Raw genomic sequence first — 7738 nt, 5'->3', positions numbered from 1 at the left:
TGAGCCTCTGCCTCTGTCTCTGTGTCCGTGTCCTCCTGAGCTGGATCTCTGACGTTGATCCTGACACGCTGTCCTCCTATCATGATGGTGCCTGGAGGTGATCCATGACGAGCCTCAGCCTCAAGGACGGCATGCCTCTGACGTGGCGTAAGATCGGCCCCTATCCTCAAAGCACCTGACTGTCCACCCCTCTCAGCTGCCTCTGCTGCTGCTGCAATTGCCTCGGCCACCTCTGCATCTCTGTCGCTGGCCTTGCGCTTCTTGGTGGCCAACTTGCCCTTGCCCTTCTCTGCCGCTGACAGGCGACGGGGAGGATCACCTCCACCATCACCACCTGGGGAACCTCCAGCGCTGGCTGCCGGACCACTGACGTTCTTGCAACGTGCCATTGCAAGAAGCACTGACTGAAAGAACTGCCGACGAATAGCCAACTGACAAAGGAGATCAACGCGTTGCAGAAAATAGACAAGATAGGGCATATATAAGCAAACGTAATGGCTAGAGGTGAGAGAACCTTATAGATCGCAAGATAAGGTAAAGAACAGGCGCGAACAGCTTACGATCCGAGGACGAGACGTGTTCCGGATGAGATGTCGTGATCGAAGACTGCCAGAGAACACGAAACCTCTCCTCATGGTGCTATGATAGGTAAACGAAGACAAACATCGTCAAAAACAACATTTAACTTTGTTTAGGCATTGAATCGAACACCTCGAGGACAGAGATCAAAAGACTCACCCAAACCCTTGAATCCTCGCGAGATTGGATCCACGTGAGAATAGGAGGGAGAGGGAGAGGTCTGGCGCGGATCTGGCGTGGGGGAAAGGACGAGGTCGCCGGGAACGAAGGCTACAGCGGCGGCGGCGGATCCGGCGAGCTAGGGCACAGCAAGGGTGCGGGCGGAGATCGGGGAAAGAAAGGAAACCGTCCGCGAAACACCCCTGGGCGCGGGCTTTATGCGCCCGCCGCGGGATCACCGGACGCACATTATGTGGCACCGGACGCGTCCGGTGACCACCGGACTCATGCGCAGAGAGGTTTTCAAAACGGCATCTCACCGGACGATGGCCACCGGACGCTGGACTTAGCGTCCGGTGCCCTAGGGCACGCCTGGTGAGCACCGGACGCACCACACCGGACGCTGCAGGGACACTGTTCCTGCGTCCGGTGAGTGCAGTCTGGCACACTCACCGCACCGGACACACCGAGACAGCGTCCGGTGCACCTCTGAGTCCTTTTTCAACTTAGCACTACGTCCGACTTTAACCCAACCAAGTTCCATCTCCAAAGACACTCAAATAAACACCAAATGGAATTGGTATGAGTGACTTCTCTCAAACCCTCAAATTTTCACAAATATTTTGCCATAGGCTTGGTAGTTTTTATGAAAATAATTCGAGAAATCACCAAGGAGCATCATGTGGCCATAAAGCTAGGGGTTTGAATCACAATGAGCTTTGAATGCTCCCCCTATCTATGGACGAAATCAGCGGATGCTCAAAGAATAACCGAAAAGAAACGATCAACTAACAAGCATGCATATGATATGAGTTGTAATGCAATACTTGAAAGTAAACTAAAGCTTGTCAAGTTTGATCCAAGGTTAAGCTTTTTCACACACACAAGGGGGTTATCTTAACCATGTTAGACAAGCCCTACATGCAACTTTTGTATTTTAGTTTTAGTATGCATGATGTGCAAAGCAAAAGCTATTTACAAGTTTCAACACACAACTTTATCTTTTAGAGAAGTTAGAGATATCAAGCACATTTAGTTCATTTCTCAACATACAAAACCTAGCTTCATCTAGGGGTTTTGTGAAGATATCCGCCAATTGATTTTCCGTTCCCACATTCTCTAGAGATATGTCACCTTTAGCAACATGATCCCAAAGGAAGTGGTGGCGGATGTCAATATGTTTTGTGCGGGTGTGTTGAACTGGGTTGTTTGCAAGTTTTACGGCACTTTCGTTGTCACACAACAAAGGTACTTTGTCTAGTACTACTTCATAGTCTAGCAAAGTTTGTTTCATGTAGAGTATTTGTGCACAACAAGCACCGACGGCAATGTATTCCGCCTCGACCGTTGACAAGGCAACACTATTTTGTTTCTTTGACATCCAAGAGACAAGTGATCTACCTAGGAAGTGGCACCCTCCGGATGTGCTTTTTCTATCAATCCGGCACCCGGCATAATCCGAATCGGAATAGCCTACAAGTTGGAATCTTGCACCTTTGGGATACCACAAACGTAGGCAAGGTGTGTATTTTAGATACCTAAGAATTCTCTTGACCGCAATCAAGTGAGATTCCATAGGCATTGCTTGATATCTAGCACACATACACACACTAAACATGATATTGGGCCTAGATGCGGTGAGGTAGAGTAGACTTCCTATCATGGAGCGATAGAGAGTCTTGTCAATTGGGTTACCTCCCTCATCCAAGTTGAGATGCCCATTTGATGCCATGGGAGTCTTGATTGGCTTGCAATCCATCATCTTGAACCTCTTGAGAAGATCTTGAGTGTACTTCTCTTGAGAGATGAAGACTCCTTCCTTCATTTGCTTGACTTGAAATCCTAGGAAGAAGGATAGCTCGCCAATCATGGACATCTCAAACTCCTTGGACATCAAATCACCAAATTCCTTGCAAAAATCTTCATTAGTAGAGCCAAAAATAATATCATCAACATAAACTTGGCAAATGAAGATTTCCCCATTCATTTTCTTGGTTAAGAGTGTTGTGTCAACTTTCCCAATCTTGAAGCCCTTCTCAATGAGGAAGTCCCTAAGCCTCTCATACCAAGCTCTAGGAGCTTGCTTGAGACCATAGAGAGCTTTGGACAACCGGTAGACATGCTTGGGGTACCTAGGGTCTTCAAAACCGGGGGGTTGCTCAACATATACAAGCTCATTAATATATTCATTCAAAAAAGCATTTTTCACATCCATTTGAAATAAATTGATATCATGACTAGATGCATATGCAAGTAGGATACGGATTGCTTCAAGTCTTGCCACCGGTGCAAAGGTTTCACCAAAATCAAGACCTTCCACTTGTGAAAAGCATTTTGCCATGAGCCTTGCCTTGTTGTGCACCACTTTGCCTTGATCATCCTTCTTGTTCCGGAAGACCCACTTTGTTCCAATCACTCTTGCATCTTTGGGTCGCTCTTCAAGTGTCCATACTTGGTTGCGAGAGAAGTTGTTCAACTCCTCTTGCATGGCCATGATCCAATCCGCATCATGAAGAGCTTCCTCTATAGTCTTTGGTTCATCTTCAAGAGACACAAAAGCGTGGTGTTCAATAAATAAAGCATGTCTAGAACGAGTAGTTACACCACGTGATGGACTCCCGATGATGAGATCTTGAGAGTGATCTTGGAGGAGATGTGATGTTCTTCTTGGTGCCACTTGAGGGGTTGGTTGGGGAGCATCAACATCTTGTGCTTGTGCCACCGCTTGCTCATGAGTGACTTGAGTGTCTTCATGAGCATCTCTCACATCGTTGTCTTCATCTTGTGGAACATGTGAGGTGGATGGTGGCTCAATAATTTGCACATCATCATCATCATCATCATCATCATCTTCTTTTGGCTTGATGTCTCCCACCGGCATGTTCTTCATGGCATCCCTCAATGGTTCACCACCTACATCATCAAGATTATCACTTGCTCCTTGGGAGCCATTAGTTTTATCAAATTCAACATCAAATGTTTCTTCAACCATGTTTGTGGCATGGTTAAAGACTCTATATGCCTTGGACTTTGATGAATAGCCAACCAAGGAGCCAATGTCACATCTTCTTTGGAACTTTCCCAAGTGTTGGCACTTCTTGTAGATGTAGCATTTGCACCCAAACACTCTAAAGAATGAGACATCGGGCTTCTTCCCATTGAGCAACTCATAGGGTGTCTTCTCTAGGAACTTGTGAGGAAAGAGCCGGTTTGAGGCATAGCATGCGGTGTTGATTGCCTCGGCCCACATCTTCTCCGAAGTGTTGTACTCATGTAGCATTGTTCTTGCCAAGGTGATCAATGTCCGGTTCTTTCTTTCTACAACCCCATTTTGTTGTGGTGTGTATGTTGAGGAGAACTCTTGTTTGATTCCCACTTCATCACAATACTCTTCAATGTTGGTGTTGTCAAACTCTTTGCCATTGTCACTTCTAATCTTCTTGATCTTGACATCTGTTGACGGTCCTTAAGTATCAAATTTAATTATCAAATAAATAAAGAAAAGGATCCAAATGAAATCAAGATCTAGACTTAGGGTTTTATCTGACAGAATTCCACGAGTTTTGGTGTTTGTCTATTTCTGCAGGGGGATATCAGGAAATATGGAAGAAAGGCCCACATGTCAGGATTACGTAAAGATATTAACGTGCTGCGCAATTATCTTACATCTAGAAGACTCCAGAAGCCACGAGACCGAAGCGGAGGCGAAACGGGGCCAGAGACAGGGTGCCCGCCCTGTCCTACTGGGCGCCCGCCCTGCCCCTGAGTCCAATCAGGACTCTGCTTTGCGGGAGATCTCCACCGACCTAAAGGATGAATCTAAACCATACAATCTATGTCGGTTTGATCCAAGGGCCCATATTCACTTGGAGGGACTATAAAACCAGACCCCCTGGCCCCTGGAGGAGAGAGCCTCTCAACCCTAATTCATTGTTCCATCAAGGGAGAAGAAGCCTCTGATCAAGATTAGAGCCACCACATCAATTAGACATCTAGATTAGCATAGCTACATAGGATTAGAACTAGAAGGAGTCAATCTTCGATTGGTTTCCGGATCTATCAGGAGGATTCTTGGTAATTCTCTAATTGTGCTTCTAATTGCTTTCTAATTATCTTTGTTCTTCAATATTATGAATATGACTTTGTTCTACTTCAATATATTGCTTATGACTTTGCTCTACTTGCTTATATTCAAGATTATATTGTTCTTAGTTTATCATAGTTATGTACTTGGCTTAGTTAAATTCGATCTATATACATGCTTAGGATCGTATAGCGTTTATCCATCGGATCCATGGGTAAATGATAGATATTGTATAGGCGTGGTGCTTATACCGTATTTATCTGCGATTGTACCCAATATGCCAGATCGTGGGGTGGTTCGTGATAGTGACAGCTTCATTGATTCTTATATAGTCCCCCTCTCGTGTATTGGGCTGGCAGAGCAACATTATTACAGGGGAGTGATTGCTATGTTTCTCATATTCCTTGCTAATATCACTATGCATGGGCGTAGTCTTGTCTCGCAATGATTGCTAAGTATGCTTGCACTAACTATGATAATGCTAGACTATATAGTTAAGAATAACTTAGGGAATATTCTTGTAGTTCGTTCTAATACCATGCTAATGACTTTCTAGAGTATCTAATTGAGGTGCTTATCATATTTATTATGTGGCTAGATCAGATTAGTTATCCTTGTCACTATTATTATTTCATATATCTTTTATGTGACACTTATCCCTGTATGAAGAGTTAGATATAATGTTCTCAATTATACATGCAATGATAGATGCTCAATCTCATATTCTATTCTGTAATCAATAGTGATGATTGCTAATCCCTTCCCAGTGGTAAAAATATAAATAACAATACCTGGAATACTTCCCGGTTAAAATGCTGCATCGGTATTAATCTGTGCGCTTGCAGATCCCATTCATTATTTATTTAGAAGAGCAATTGCATATTTCAATACCGCGTCTCTTATATCATGCTGGGGATGACAACTTGGCTTAAGTGGTGTGAGGGATAGGTTTGGCATTTTTGGCACCGTTACTAGATTTAGAGAACTTAGTCTACTTTTGGTAATGATGTTAAGAATACCCAACAAGCATTTTTGGCGCCGTTGCCGGGGAAGGTTGATTACCAATCAGGAATGGAATAAAAGATTTTGAGTTATCATTCGCATCACTAATATGATTGAGCTTATCTATTCTCTCATACAGTTTTACCCCGATATTTTTCTATTTTATCTTATGCAGGGGAATGTATGAATAGAAGACATCTTCCAGGAAATTTTGTTGACAATCCCGAAGCATTATTCAAGAAGACGAGAGCAAAGCTCAAGAAGAGATCATCAACACTTTACGAAGAAGCTTCATCCAATCAAGAAGATCACCGGAACTTGTCTTCAGAGTTCGAAGCCATGGCGAACAAATCAATCCGCGAGTTCTCAGCTCCCACTACGGACAACATCCGCACTGGACCTGCTGCAGAGATCGACGGCAACTTTGAGCTCAAGCCTGGACTTATCAATATGGTGCAATCCAACCAGTTCTGTGGGAAGGCACACGAAGATGCTAGTGCTCATTTACAACACTTCTTGGAGATTTGCAACACATTCACCATAGCAGGAGTTTCCAAAGACGCTATACTACTTCGCCTCTTCCCATTCTCACTGTTAGGAAGAGTGAAGCAGTGGTTTTACGCTACAAAAGAGAAGAATACTACGTGGGCACTCTGCTCAACAAACTTCCTGGCAAAGTTCTTTCCCATGGGCAAGACCAATGCTCTCCGTGGGAAGATTACAAGTTTTCAGCAACAAAATAATGAATCTGTTCCAGAAGCATGGGAGCGCTTTCAAGACTACATCCTAGAATGTCCCCATCATGGAATGGAGAGTTGGCTATTGATGCATACATTCTATCATGGGCTCGGCAACAGTGCTCGAGAAACCATGGATGCTGCAGCTGGAGGAGCATTCTTATCACTTACTATACCACAAGCCACAGCTCTTGTGGAGAAGATGGTGTCCAATCAAAGCTGGAATGAAGAGAGGACCCAGACACGCAAGAGAGGTGGAGGTATGCATCAGCTGAAGGAGGTAGACATGCTGTCTGCAAAGCTAGACCTGCTCATGAAAAAGCTCGATGATAGAGCTGGAGACAAGAAAGAAGTTATGCACATCTACGACTCTCACATGACTTGTGAGGAGTGTGGAGACACTGGACACTTAGGCAACCACTGCCCTGAGATGCTTGAGGATGTAAACTACATCATCATCAACAACAACAACTACTACTACAACCGTCCTCAACAAAATCAAGGTTGGAATCAGCAGAGGCCTAACTACTCAGGTAATTATCAAGGTAACAATTCTTACAACAATAATAATTTTCCACCTTTGAGAGAGTTAGTGTCTAATCAAGGAAAGCTAATGGATAATCTATCTAAGAAATTGGCATCTAATGATAAAATGCTAGAAAATATAAATAATAGAATGGATAATTTTTCTACTGCCATCAAAAATCAAATTAGCTTTAATAAAATGATTGAATCCCAGTTAAATCAAATAGCTGCTGCTGTTCCTACTACTAACCCCGGTATACCATCACAACCGGAAGGATTAGAATCTGCAAATCTTGTAGACATGTTTGATGCAGGTAATTGGAGTAACCCCGTCACTGAATTTTCTACTGACCGTCTGCCGGTCAAGAGAGGCGATCCAGGACGCCCCGTCATCCCGATCTCCATCGGCATGGTGGACTTCCCAGAAGCACTCTGCGACTTTGGCTCCAGTGTCAACATTATACCCAGGGTACTCTATGAAAAATTCTTTACATATCCTTTATTAGAAACAACCATGTGTTTGCAGTTTGCAGATCAGACGATAACTTTTCCAAAAGGAATAGTGAGGAACCTTTGTGTCCGAGTTGGTACCTTATATGCCCCAGCAGACTTCGTAGTGGTAGAGACCGGAAATGATGAGAGAGCACCTATC

Source organism: Sorghum bicolor, chromosome 6 (assembly GCF_000003195.3).
Source record: "Sorghum bicolor cultivar BTx623 chromosome 6, Sorghum_bicolor_NCBIv3, whole genome shotgun sequence".
In the NCBI taxonomy this organism is placed as follows: Eukaryota; Viridiplantae; Streptophyta; class Magnoliopsida; order Poales; family Poaceae; genus Sorghum; species Sorghum bicolor.
Note: the sequence above shows the minus strand (reverse complement) of the source record.